This window comes from Diabrotica virgifera, chromosome 8 (assembly GCF_917563875.1).
Source record: "Diabrotica virgifera virgifera chromosome 8, PGI_DIABVI_V3a".
Classification (NCBI taxonomy): domain Eukaryota; kingdom Metazoa; phylum Arthropoda; class Insecta; order Coleoptera; family Chrysomelidae; genus Diabrotica; species Diabrotica virgifera.
The window spans coordinates 39,284,737-39,297,398 of record NC_065450.1 but is presented as its reverse complement, the minus strand read 5'-3'; the positions used below and the strand labels follow the sequence as shown (position 1 = coordinate 39,297,398).

The following is a 12,662-nucleotide window of genomic DNA, read 5'->3' as shown; positions in this document are numbered from 1 at the left end:
ATTAACTTTTATTACAAAAATTAATTTTTTTAAACAAATATTTGATTTATGTTACGACCCAATCAACTGATTCATTCAAACTAGAAAAAAATCAGGCACGGCTTTAAAAAATTAGTTCGTTTGGGTCTTAGAAAAAATTTCACCCTGTATACGCTTTTTGAAAACTCTAATATGAATTTTACAAATTAGGCAAATAGGCAATTAAAATGGCATATCTATTTTTCTTCCCACATGATTACTTAATTTTTTATAAAAAATTCAAATTTGACTATGAATAATAATTAAAAGTTTGGTAAAGTGAACCATAGAATTAAAAAAATTTACTTTTATTACAAAAATTAATTTTTTTTAACAAATATTCAATTTATGTTACCACCCAATCAACGGATTTATTCAAACTAGAAAAAAATCAGGCCCGTATTTAAAAAATTATTTCGTTTTGGTCTTAGAAAAAATTTCACTCTGTATACGCTTTTTGAAAACTCTAAAATTAATTTTACAAATTAGGAAAATAGGCAATTAAAATGGCTTATTTATTTTTTCCCCACACGATTACTTAATTTTTTATTAAAAAACCAAATTTTTCAAAATCGGAATTTTAACCTAACAATGAAAAAAAAAAGATGAAATCACGGTTTAACTCGCTACAACGTTCCATTTTAATTTTTTTTTCTGAAATTTTTACAGCACATATCTCTTGCCATTGTGAAGACTATGACAATTGTTGTAGACTTTCAGTCTTCTTCTCGTAAAAGTTATGAATTTTAAAAAATAAAAGGTGCAGCTTCGTGAAATGCAAAGTTAAAACGCAAAAATTAAGTGAAAAAATTTAAAATTTATCTATTTGATCATATCTATGTTAACCTAGAGTCCAAAGAGAAGTGTTATGGGGAGTTTTAGATCTAGACGTGTTATAGAAAGGAAATGGTGACACTTTTAATTTTAAGAAAAACGTTGTTTAATTTTTTTTTATTTTTATGGTTAAATTGCGATTTTGACAAATTTGATTTTTTAATAAAAAATTCAGTAATCGTGTGGGAAAAAATAAATATACCATTTTAATTGCTTATTTGTCTAATTTTTAAAATTCATATTAGTTGATTGGGTTGTAATATAAATCAAATATTTGTTTAAAAAAATTAATTTTTGTAACAAAAGTTAATTTTTTTTAAATCTGTGGTTCACTTTACCACATTTTTAATTCATAGTCAAATTTCATTTTTTTATTAAAAATTAAGTAATCGTGTGGGGGAAAAAATAAATATGTCATTTTAATTGCCTATTTGTCTAATTTGTAAAATTAATATTAGAGTTTTCAAAAAGCGTATACAGGGTGAAATTTTTTCTAAGACCCAAACGAACTACTTTTTTAAAACCGGACCTGATTTTGTTTGAATAAATCATTTGATTAGGTGGTAATAGTGTAACGATTGACCAAAATAAGAGACACATCGATCTGACCGTTAAAAAATTATGACGGATATAAATTTCTGTCAAAATGCGAAACTCGCCCTGTATATTATTAAACAATGGGAGCAGACACTTTTTAATGGTTATTTGTTATTCCCCATAGGAGCCTCTATACGAGGTAGGGTATGTACAGTTCCTCATGACTCACCCTGTATCCATGCCCCACATATGCGCTCATATCGTTCGCCGCAAGATCAAGGCGCGAGACGGGAGAGCAGAGTCGAATATTATCAGCGGCAGTAAGACGTGTTTGTGCCTAGTAACAAAAGCTACCCTAGTTTTGTAAGTGTTATCAACAAATATATTCACAAATTCACTATAAACGTATTACTTAAGACGAAGACGTGTAGATCTAATAGAAGACGACGACGAATAAAGAAAAAACCAAAGACCTACACAAATGAGGATGTCCTTAAAAGAACGAAGAATATCCGAGAGATACTAACCACCATCAAATTTTAAAAGTTCGAATACTTTAGACACATTATGCGAAATAAATCCAGATGTGCCCTCCTACAAGCTATGCTGCAAAGAAAAATATTTGGAAAGCGTCTAGGAAGAAGAAGTACAGCCTGGCTAAAGAACCTTAGAACGTGGTTCAGCACAAAATCTGTGCAGCTTTTCTGGGCTGCTGCAGATAAAACAAAGATTTCCATGGTGATCGCCAACATTCGTCACATAGGGACACCAAGAAGAAAAATCGAAATTATTAAATTAAAAAATACAAATATGTATAATTCTGAATGACCAACTTAAGACAAACAGCAATCCACTCCTCAACCTATTCAGTTATGGATAGGTATTATGTAAACGCATCGTAAAAACACATCACATGAGGAGGTTTAAAGCAAACCCGAATAAATCCACTAGAAACGATTTTCGTAAAAACAGGATTTTTCTGGAATGCAAAAATTAGTCATAATAAAACTTTTCCTACAATATAAATTTAAAAAAGTGATACTTAGTACAAAAGAAAATTTAAACAAAAGTATATTTATTTGGTTTTGCTTGAAATTACTGGATTGATTTTATTTTAGTCACAACTTTATTAGCAAGTAATAACAAAAGTACTATTTTTGTTACTAACATATAAGTCAAAATAGTGCGTTTAAAAATGAAGTGCAAACTCTCCTTCTAGACAGTCACACTCATTTCTTAGCCCTTCTTCTTCCTGAGGTACTTCCTTAGTGTGTTCAATTTTATTATTTTCACGACCCGAAGGGTAGTGAAATTATGTCAAAATGTCACGAGGGCAAAAATTCGATAATAATTTTAGAGATCGAGTGCAATTTGCTGCGATTATTTCATGAATAAAACTGTTCAAAATCAAAATTTTATTGTTTTATGTAAGTACAAATTAGTACAATTAAACACACAGTGGTAAAAATATTTGACGGTTGAAAGTCATCACTTTTATAACTTATAAAACATTAATTGTCATTAATGTCACTGAATGTATTTTCTTCGTAGCAACGAAGGGCATCTGACGTAATATATTTGACGACGGGATATTATCAAAAATTATCACTTTAATTTTTATTTCCGTAGCTTTCTATTGGCCAGAATCTCTTATGAATGAAATAATCGTAAAACGTGGATTTATTCTGTTTTGATTGAAACCTCCTCAAACACTCTGATGAAAAAGCTGTAGTTACATTAAATAACAGCAAAATTTTGTGGGAATATTAAAAATAAAAGTTTTTACTATTTTGTTTGTTAGATAAAATAAATTTCCATCAAGTAACGGTCGAATCCATCAAACTTTTCCTTATATTTCGTAATTTGCCAGAGTAAATTTAAATTTGAGCGCACTATTACATCTACCATTATAAATTTGATGCTCGTGATACCCGAAACTTCATCTAACAGCTCCATAAAGTGTAAATAGGGAGTTTGATGAGTAACTAGATTATCAATTTAATTTGAAAGCATTACATTTAATCTTTACAACGTTTATTCAATTAAGTAAAGTGATATTTAAGCCCTACATAACGGAGATAATTGAAAGAATTTTAGAGTATTAAGGATATAAAAAATTCATAATTAAATTGTCTAGACAAATTTTAAAAAAGATTTATAGTCCAGAAAGCCACTGCGCATCCGCTAGGAAACATTTTCCGATTAGGATTTTTTGCACAATCTTACTCAAAAAGAACCCCTTTTAACAAATTTGCATGTTGCCAAGACCAAAAGTGGGTCAAACATTTTTTATACGTTTTTTTTTGTTTTTTTCCTAAAATTATTTTTTTTGCATGGCACAAAGTTGTTTTAGGTTTTTTGGATCATTCCAAACAGAAAAGGTCTTTTGTGACTTTTCTCTAAAGTTGATAGTTTTTGACATAAAAGCGATTAAAAATTGAAAAATTGCGAAATCGGTCATTTTTAACCTTTAAAAACTATGTGAAAAACTTAAAATTTGAATGTTGCCAAGGTAGGTAGATTTTCTTCAAACATCGATTGATGAAATTCTGAAGAGTTTTTTGCAATACAGTATTCAAAACTCCTTTGTTTTTAAATTTTTTTCACGCGTGCGCGACCCTATTTTCCACCGTTACATGTGTATAAATTATGGTGCAAATGAAAGGAATAAATTCATTATTTCGTAAACCGGCAACTTTAAGGAGAAAACCCGAAACAAATCGATTTTTATTTGTAAGTTACGATATTGTGGCATATATGGTATACTAGTGACGTCATCCATCTGGGCGTGATGACGTAATCGATGATTTCTTTAAATGAGAATAGGGGTCGTGTGGTAGCTCATTTCAAAGGTTTTTCAATTCTCTATTCAGCAATGTAAACAATTACATAATTATTTATACAGGGTGTCCAAAATTTTTTTATTAAATTAAATTATTTGACAAAAAAATAAGTCTAAATATAAATATATATATATATATATATATATATATATATATATATATATATATATATATATATATATATATATATATATATATATATATATATATATATATATATATATATATATATATATATATATATATATATATATACATCCCGCTATCATTATGTCATCTTTTCATGTTGCAGTCATTTGGCATCACCAAGAAATACTATCATTTTCGAATTTTAATTCGTGTATGTTTGTTGAGCGCATTTTTTAACGCCCTGTATCGTTCTCAGTTTTCTAAAATTTTAATTTTAAAAATTTAAATTATATACAAAAATTTTTACACTTCATAACCATTTTGACTTCCACCACATAAAAATGTGTATTTCCCATCATTTTGCCGCTTTTCGACGTTGCCACGAGTTAAAAATACCGATCTTTTGAGGACAGGTAGAAAAGGTCTATTGTAAACTTAGAGGATGGAATATTTTGGTAAAATATTCCATCCTCTCAGATTATAAACTACATAAAAGGTAGGTTCTTTACCTGTTCAGCTGGATTACCAAGCAAGGGTCTAAATATTTTACGAGTTGAATTGTGTTTATTTGATTTCATCTGTTAAATTAAAATTTCTCATACCGACTTAAAATATTTGTTTGAAAAATTCATTTTATATTTTCGTTTAATTTACTTAGGGTTTTTGGTCAGAATTTTGAAGAAACGCTTGGTTTGACATAAAATTTGGGACACGTACCTATAGCTAATATGTTAAAGAAAAAAAGTGATATTGTGCCGATATGTGCTTTTGATCTGGAGGTGAGTTTCGTCGGTTATAGGGTATGAAAACAAATACGTTCAAATAAGTCCGGAATTGGATAAACTGACTAATTCTAAGCAACTTCTATTTTATAGCGTTTTTCACTAAGTCAATACTTTTAGAGATATTTGCGAGTGAATATGTTCATTTTTCAACAAAACAAAAAAAAAACGTTTTTATACGGTTTTTCGCAAATAACTCAAAAAGTAGGTACTTTATTGAAAAAAAATTAGCAAATAGTAAATATAGCTTATAAAAAAGTGAAAAAATGGTATATGTGTCAGGTCTGTAGACCCAGTAGAAGCAGAGTTATTGCTAAGCTTTGTTTTAAAACCAAGAGGAGTAGGTAAACTAAATGGCAGATTCACACCCAAGAAAGTCACTAGAAATATCATCAGATAAATCTTCTTTTTTGGTTGATCATATCGGCCTTTGACGGTAATCTTGACTAAAAATCTAAAAATAAAAGGAAGAACGCAGAAAATACAAAAATTGCTGATAAAATAAATAAACTAACCTATGAAATGCCAATAGTGTCAAAATTTGATATGAGTAAAATTGCCTGAGGTTGTACCAATTACAAACAAGGTGTACGGCGCGGGAAATTTGAATGACTCCTCTTGTTTAAAAACAGACTATAGTGAAAAATAAGCTCTTATATCTCAAATTCCAAATCGAATATTTTAACGTGAAATAAAAAAAATGAAACACTTTTCTGGGAAAACTTATTACAACTTTCTTAAAGTGTTTAAGAAAACGTTTATTTTTATTTTTTTTTTAAGTTTCCAGCAGCAAGAGTAAGCAGGTTACGCTCAAAATACAGTTGTTCCTTTTTTTTTGGTTAAAAATATTCTAAAAACTCCCTCTAATTAACAGCCCAAATGGAATTAATCGTTACCACTTCACAAGTAACTTTATGTATTGTTTGTGTTTGTAAGTTTCATCAGTTCAAAGTGCTTATTTGTGGAAAAATTTGGTTTTAAAGTAAATTTTTTTAAATCTTTAATTTTGAAAAAAAGACTTTTGTCAAAATAACTTAAAAATTATTAGTGATACCAAATATCTTAAAGAGTAAAAAATGTAGGTGTTGCTTTTTTAAATATTTGGAATTTTTTGATTTTATGGAAGACAAAAATTGGTTAAGATATGGCTGTTCAAAATTTGCATATACATACTCGTGACTAGTGATTCGTTCGAGGCCTTTCAACAAAACCCCTTTCAAAAATAAGCATTTTGAACCAATGCAACTTACAGATCATATACAGGGTTTCCCCGAAAATAGTGCGTTCCTTAAAGGTATAGATAGTAAGCACAATGTAGAGCAAAAAAGTCTTATAACATTTTATCCTAAATTCAGCCGTTTGACCAAAAAACGAAAATACATTTTGATATGCAAATTGATACTCAATTAGTAAATAAACAAGGGGTCCCAATAGATTAAATTTCACAGTCACAGGTTCTTCTACGCCATGTTGCCAGGTCATATAAATTTATGAAAATAAAAATTTACTCTTATGGAGAACAACGTAATTTTTGTTGAAACGGTTAACTTTAGGAAAAAATGTTACAACACCTTTTTGTTCTAAATTGTGTATTATATCCACACCTTAAAGGAACGCACTATTTTCGGAGACACCCTGTATAAACAATACATTTATCTAAAGTAACGTGTGAAGCGGTAACAATTAATTTTCATGACTTTCTTTTGCCAAAAAAAAGGGAACGATTTTATTTTCAGCGTAACTTGCTTACTTTTCACGCTAGAAACTGTTTTAAAAACACCAAAAAAAATTTTTTTTAAACACTTTAAAAGAGTTATGATGAGTGTTTCCCGAAAAGTGCTTTATTTTTTTGGTTATTTTACGTTGAAATATTCGATTTGGTATTTGACGAATAAGAACCTATTTTTCATTAGCTGCAACCCTGCTTCTACTGGGTCTACAGACCTTATATTGACACCTCTTTTTCATAAGCTATATTATTGCTAGGAATATTTTCTTCGATAAAATATGTACATACTTACTTTTTGAGTTATTTGCGAAAATCCGTCAAAAACGTGTTTTTCTATGAAAAATAAACATATTCACTCGCACATACCTCGAAAAGTATTGACCTAAAACTTTTATAGAACAAAATTTGCTTAGAATTAGAATTAGTCAGTTTATCCACTTCCGGACTTATTTTGCACGTATGTTTTTTCACCTCCAAGAAGGGGTGAAAGTCACATCCAGGACAAGAGAACATATCGGCATAATCTCACTTTTTTCTTTGGCATTTTAGCTACGTGTGTGCCAAATTTTATGTCAATCCAAGCGGTTCTTTAAAATCTGGAGGTTTTGCGATATTTTATCGTGAGTGAATGGAATAATAATTATTACAACGGCAATTATTGCCGTTGTCACTTTTAGATAAGAAGTCATTATCACAATGATATAGTCAGGTTAACTGAATTGTATAATTATTGTTTTTATCATTATATGTGAAAACCTAGAATTATCCATGTCTGTCCGTCAATAAACACAACTCGTCTATTAGTAGGACAGAAAGAATGACAAATAAGGTGTCAAATGAAAGCCTATAACCAAAATATGATATTACATGTGAGAAGTTTGACCTCGGACTGCCTGTTCCAGAGCTGCAACCGAAAGTACTGTTTTAAATTCGTCGAAATAGTACAAACTATTGGTCAACACGACTAAGAAAGACCAGAACAAATACATACTTCCGGTTTCATGCCTGTCTGTTCGTCCATATCTGTAGGTGAACAAAATTCATCCGTCATATCAGCTGACAAAAAGTTACACGAAGGGTTCAAATATCGACTGCCGGTTCAACTTCCGGTCACTTTTTGTGAAAAATTAGAACTTACGATGTCCAATTGCTTGTTACAATTTTTTTTATAAGTGTTCTACTCTATCTATTCTGACTTTTCATTAACTTACTTAGATCACATATAATTTAATACAGTTTTGATGTCAGGGTCTTCAAAATTTATGTGGTGAGTTCCGGTATGTGATGAATGAAAAACGACTCCATAAGCGGAAGAAAAAAGTGTTCTCAAGACCTAAGACAATACATCGACTCACAAGAGCGTTGTGACAGTAGCAAAAATTCGAGTTGGGGTTCTAATTACTTTCTCATGCGGCTTACTCTCCCGACTTGGCCCCCTCCGATTACTAAGTGTTCCCAAATCTGAAGAAATGATGGGCGAGTCACAAAGTTTCACAAAAAAGCGAATATTTCGCGAAATGAACGTCAGATCGAAAAACTAAAAAATGCGTGTTCAATATTTTTCAAAAGTCTATCGAATGATACCAAAAACGAACCCCCACGGAAAGGGGTGAGGAGTAAATTAAAAATTTTAAATACGAACCCTGCGATATTTCGCGAAATGAACATCAGAGTGCCAGTGTGTGCTTTTTTTCTGGGGATGAGTACCACCCCCTTCTCGAGTGTGAAAAAATATAGGTCCAAATAAGTCCGTAAGTGGATAAACTAATTAAATTCCTTGTAACTTTTGTTTTTAGATGGTTTTTCGCAAATAAATCAAAAAGTAAGTATTTGATCGAAAAACTATTCCTAGCAAATATAAAGCTTATAAAACAGTAAAAATGATGTATGTATGAAGTCTGGACACACAATAAAAACAGAGTTGGAGCTAATCAAAAGTTGGTTCTTATTCGTCAAATTCCAAATCGACTAGTTCAACGTAAAATGTCCAAAAAATAACGCACTTTTCGGGGAAAACCCGCCACAAATTTTTTAAAGAGTTTAAAAAAAGTTTTATTTTTGTTATATAAAAAGTATCTATTCTATCACCATCAGCATCAAAAGTAGACCGGGCAGTATCGTCGCCCCCGCTAGCGAAATTATTCCGATTCGATTTTTTTGCACAAACTTACTCAAAAAGAGGTCCTTATAACATATCCAAAGGGTGCCGGGCGGTGCATTGGTCGAAAAATTGTTTAAAAAATGTTTTTGAAACAAATTCACAAAAACAATTTTTTCATTTCGAACAATTTTTTTTAGATAACTTGTGTCATTCTGGGCAAAAAAGGTGTCTTGCCATTTTTGTTTAAAATTGATTGTTGTCGAGTTATATGCGATTAAAAATTTGAAAAATGCGAAAATGGCCATTTTTAAGTCTTAATAACTCGATTAAAAGTTATTATTATGAAATTAAAAAGTGAGCAGATCAAGTTTCAAACCCTTGCTTCAAGGTCCTCAAGAGATTTTTGTCATTATTTTATTACAAAGCTGTTATTTTTAATTATTAATAATTAGCGCTACAGTCCCGGATTTATCGTCGCCCCTGTTAGTGAAATTATTCCGATTCGATTTTTTTGCACAAACTTACTCAAAAAGAGGTCCTTATAACATATTCACAAGGTGCCGTGGTCGAAAAATTGTTTAAACAATTTTTTAAACAAATCCACAAAAATAATTTTTTCACTTTGAACAATTTTTTTTTAGATAATTTTGGACATTCTGAACAAAAAAGGCCTCTTGTCAATTTTCTCTAAAATTGATTGTTGTCGAGTTATACGCGATTTAAAACCTGAAAAATGCGAAAATGGCCATATAACTCGACAAAAATCAATTTTAGATAAAAATCTCAAGATACCTTTTTTGCTCAGAATAACCCAACTTATCTAAAAAATCGTTCGTAATGAAAAAATTATTTTTGTGAATTTGTTTAAAAAATTGTTTAAGGTGATACAGTAGCGATCAACAGGTAGCCAAAACGCGTTCCAAGATTGCGGCTGTAATTTTGAATATTTTTTCAAGATATTTGGCACACGTATCCGTAATATAATAAAGAATGGCGGTACAGAGCCCAATTTGAAAAATATATTAGGTAATATTTGAAAATTATTCTGTAATTAAATACAATATTAAAAAAACGAGCCTGTACCGCCATTAAGAAGAACAAAAAAATACACTTTCTTCAAATAAACTTTTTTATCCGATGCCTAGATTTTGTGTCATTTTGGAACTACTAAAATGTTTTATTTCATTAGTCCAAAACAAAATTTAAATTTTTTAATTCGACAAAATATTTCCACGCACAGGCTGTGGTCTGTATTAATTCGAGAACCAAGAGAGACAGCTCATTAACCGCCTTTCATTTTTTCTTAGAAAATAAACGATCTCTACACAAAGTACTTATAGGATAATACGCCGCCGTTATGAAATGATTGTAGGATGTTAAAATGACGAAGGATGTTTTACCCGGAAATCCGAATTTTATATACTTTTGTTATATTTAATACCCTAATAGCACACGACGTCCTTTGGACGTCCAAAATAGGTCAATTTTTGGTCCTAACGTCCATGGACAATAAACGGACGTCCTTTGGACGTCCGACGCTGGACGTACTTCGGGTGTACTAAATATGTACGTCCTTTGGACGTCCGGCGTTGGACGTCCTTCAGGTGGACTAAATATGTACGTCCTTTGGACGTCCGGCGTTGGACGTCCTTCGGGTGGACTAAATATGTACGTCCTTCGGACGTCCGGTGTTGGACGTCCTTCGGGTGGAATAAATATGAACGTCCTTTGGACGTCCGTACTCGGACGAAATACGGACCTTTTCCAATCGTCCATATTGGACATATTCTACCAATAAGGGGATTAAACAGCAAAATTATTTAGTAAAATATTAACTTAATTATGTTAATAAAATAGTTTAAATGGAAAAGATTATAAATCATATTTAATTCAAAACTGTATATGTAGTTTAATATCTAATACATGTTTTTGTTTTTATGTAAAGTGTGAAAATCTGATCGGTAAATTATTCGTTATGTCCACTCTACATCAACAATAAATTGAACAAGAAATTGACTAAGTTATTCAAGGCCAAATTTGACGAGTACAAAATGTATGATTTGTAAAAGAAAATGAAGGAATTTGATGAAATAAAACAATTGGATATGTTTTATTTTGTCAAATTTCTTTATTTTCTGTTTATTCACGGCAAAATTGGAAGTAGAATTGTGTTTTGTATAAGCCAAATTTGACCTTGAATAACTTGTCGTCAATTTCTTGTTCAATTATTGTTGATGTAAAGTGGACTTTATAATGTTTTATTATTCCCGTTACCAAGATGATAGAAGTTTGGTGGTTAATTCTAATAAGCAAAAATATAATTTTTATCAATGTATCCTTACTACAGATGAATATTGAGAGCATCTTTTTGAAGTTGAGCGTACGTGTGCCCAAAATAGGTCCAGTTTTAGTCCTAATGCGGATGGACTATAAATGAACGTCCTTCGGACGTCCGACGTTGGACGTACTTACGTGTTGAATAAATATGAACGTCCTTTGGACGTCCATTGGACGTCCGTGCTCGGACGTCCGTTGGACATTGACATCGATCCGTGAGCGTCATCTGCAAAGAAGAAAATCACAAGCCAGGACAACCAATCCAAATAGTGAGTGTTTCAAACTTTTGTGTTGTGTTGTCAAAAGTTTATTTAATTATTTATGTTTTTCCTTACATACTTACATATTTTTTCAAGCTTTTTGGTATATTTTTCATATTTTTTACTATATTTCGATAAAAAAATTCTTCGCAGTTTTATCCTAATCAACATCATCATCATTCTATCCAAAAAGGCAAATCGCCAAAATCGCAATTTTATCATAATATGATATGTATATTTGCATTTTACCACATTTTTTCGATGTTTTGAAACATTTTTGTATATCTTTTGTGTATCTATCTATATTTTGTATATCACCCCTCCTCGAGGTGAAACTCACCCCCCAAATTCACATACTAATTTGTAAGTACACATACTTTGTAAGTATGGAATAAAGGTTGCTTAATATTAATCAGTTTATCGAAGTCCGGACTTATTTTGAACGTTTTTCACCCCAGAGAAAGAGTGAAACTCACCCCAGGGCAATAGCACACATTGGCACAATATCACTTTTTTTCTTTGGCATGTTAGCTATGCGTATGCCAAATTTCATGTCAATCCTTTAAAATTTACAGCAAAAACCATCAAAGAATGTAGTAATACTTGTTTTCATGAAGTCGGTGATAGAGTTTGACAAATCTTCATGGTTGTTAAATATCTTTTAATTTGTGTATTCGATTTTTAAAGGTAGGTACTATATACGTCCATTTGGCACAATAAAAAATAACCTTCGACCGGTACATATTGCTTGTATCGATGCTCGGTGCATTGTTCAGTCATAAATTTTACCTGTCCCTATAGCGTCGGCCGTCGGGTCCTATTGTAAATTATTATAATAATAGTCCGTCTCGGTATTTTATTATTTCTGTCATAAGTATCTCTGTGGAAATGCAAATGCTGCTTGTAACATCCCAAAAACCAGCTCTACTATTAATTGTACTCGTATAAATAAGTGTATAATATGTACCTACCTACTTATTTATTGTATTCGTTTATAGACCTGGATCCCCCGTAATAAAAAAAGTTGATTAACAGCAAGCTGAAAATTTGTTAATAGCTTCACGGTGTCTAGTCGGACAAACTTTGATGTAC

At 31.0% G+C, this 12,662-nt stretch overlaps 1 protein-coding gene across 3 annotated transcripts in view; it reads right to left on the bottom strand.

Annotated features, from left to right (window-relative positions):
- LOC126889574 (high affinity cGMP-specific 3',5'-cyclic phosphodiesterase 9A) overlaps positions 1-12,662 on the bottom strand; it is a 1,727,652-nt gene that overhangs the window by 157,766 nt on the left and 1,557,224 nt on the right. The gene's annotated exons all lie outside the window — the stretch shown is intronic.